The sequence below is a fragment of the Eumetopias jubatus genome, unplaced genomic scaffold (assembly GCF_037043125.1).
Source record: "Eumetopias jubatus isolate StellerSeaLion01/CBP00866 unplaced genomic scaffold, mEumJub1_p1.0 scaffold_11, whole genome shotgun sequence".
Lineage (NCBI taxonomy): Eukaryota > Metazoa > Chordata > Mammalia > Carnivora > Otariidae > Eumetopias > Eumetopias jubatus.
In genome coordinates, this window is record NW_028274817.1 from 67,252,448 (window position 1) to 67,254,735 (window position 2,288).

General features: G+C 41.4%; 1 pseudogene; it reads right to left on the bottom strand.

The window, feature by feature from the left end:
• Positions 1–700: 700 nt before the first annotated feature.
• LOC114207433 (eukaryotic translation initiation factor 4E type 2 pseudogene) lies at positions 701–1,217 on the bottom strand (annotated as a pseudogene).
• Between the last annotated feature and the right edge of the window lie 1,071 nt (positions 1,218–2,288).

Consider the following 2,288-nt stretch of genomic DNA (forward strand, 5'->3'; position numbering starts at 1 on the left):
CCCCCTCCACCCCAATTAATCCCATTCTGAAGTAGTTTCTACTTCAGAATCAGCCTAATTAAACTTGTAAGGCTCCTGGTATCCTTGATCATGTTTAGAAGATATGTAGTATACCTTATGGAAATGTGGGAAACACTCAAGTAATATTACAAGCACACACTCTCTCCAGGTTGTCTACTTTTTGCTAATCTCCCTCTTCTGTTAACTATTTTTTTTAAGTTTAGTACCATTTATTAAGTGATCTCAGGTGTTGTAGCTGAGGCTTGTCAGCCTGTTCTTAAAACATAAAATGCAGGGCACCTGGATGGTGTAGTCAGTTAAACATTGGACTCTTGGTTTCTGCTGCGATCTCAGGGTCATGAGATCAAGCCCCGCCTTGGGCTTCACACTCAGCACTAAGTCTGCTTAAGATTCTCTCTCCTTCTCCCTCTGCTCCTCATGCTTGCGCATTCTCTCTCTCAAATAAATAAATAAATAAATAAATAAATAAATAAATAAATCTTAAAAAAAAAACATAAAATGCTTTTCCAATTCCTCTTGTCCTGGACAGAAGGATCTTCCAGGTAGCATGCCAACAGAGCAAGAGATTGCGATGATGCCAGCTTCAATGATGGTGCCATCTGTATAGGGAGAAGGTCATGCTATATTCAACCACAGCTTACAGAGGTTTGGAAAAGGACCCTTTGAGGGCCCAGACTGCCTAGCATTTTGATGCTCCAACCATGAACTCTTCTTCCAACATGTCCAGGATAAGATTTTCACAGCAATGAGATGCCAAGCCTTTCTGGAACCAAATAATCCACTTGCCACCATTTTTTTTTTTTTTTTGCATCATCTTCCCACATGGGTTTAATTCCTTCTTTGAAGAGATGGAAGTCACTGTGGCCTGTCAGGTCCCCAGGACGTACCATGTGGTTGTAAAACCTCCAGAACTGCTCTGCAGAGGCAGAAATGCCGATCCGTTTGATATTTTATTCATAGCTCTGTGAGCTGGTGGGATGGCTGGGGGTTCTTCTGGAGTATCAGAAAGTATAGTTGTACTGCAGGAGATGCTCTGCTGGTCCAGGGGCAACAGCCTTCCTCTTACTGCTGCCCTGACTCTTGTCTCATTCCGTTTTTTCCTTCTTTGTGCTGTTTTCTTCATTCTGATCATGGTCCCCACTGTCATCATCTTTCAATGCACTGAACTTGTACATCCTCTCCCTGCCGCCGTCACCACTGCCTCACAGAGTGACTTCCACTCCACCGGGCCCTCTCCTGTTAATTCTTGATAATTTCAGTTTGAGAGGCATTTTCTGACCTTGTCTCCAAATACTCCCTTTTGGTGGCATGTGACCTCCTCTGGGTTGTGGGGTCACATCATATACACATGTAGGAAATAAGAATATGAATAATGGGGGTGAATCCATCTATTATTCCACTCAGTAAATCTAAGTCGAAGTGAATGAGAGTTGAGAAACTTGAATTTGCTCTTCACATAGGTGATCTCAGTTTCTGTGTGCTTCTCACAGTGTAAGTATGCCACCACCTTCAGTGTGTTCTAGCGTTTAAACATATATTTTTCATTCAGTAGGGACCCTAAACATAAGCCATCTACTTAATCTGGTGCTCAATTGAAGAAATGGGGATCTGTTCCAATGCTGGCCTTATTGATAGACGTTATATAGTTCTTTCACATGGAGCTTTCACAAATGACTTTCAAGGATAATTTTGGCTATATGTAATTTTCCCTTAAATGTTTAATCCCCTTTAAAACTTCGGTGTAAGCTGCAATTTCACTGTACTAACTATAGTCTACTGGTTGAGAAAAATGGCTTTTGTTCCCCGGCCAAAGTGTGTGTTTCAGACAAGCCACTAAAAGGGAAGTATATCATAGAAAAAGAAAAGGCTTGCTCATGGACACCAATCCTCTGAGCACTTGGCCATTGGTAGTGAAATTCCACAGTTGGTGCTTGGAGACAGGGATTGGAGATAGACATTGTAGCCTCACATCCCACCGTACAACCCAAGATTTTTTTCTGCTAGTAGAAAAAAAGTGTATGGAAAAATCATGAATGGGATAGTATACTTTCAAATCAAAACCCAGGAAAAAGGTATGGTTAAGAAATGTATGGGATGAGGAATGGGGGATAAGATAAGTTGTCTTCAAAAAACATAGATTGGGAGGGAATAAGATCCTAAACATTGGAGTGGGGACCTATGGTAAATCCCAATGAAGCTGGGGATGTCATACCTCTAAATTCTATTTTTTCTTTGTCAACTTTTTCCGCTCCTGCCTGAGAAGGTTA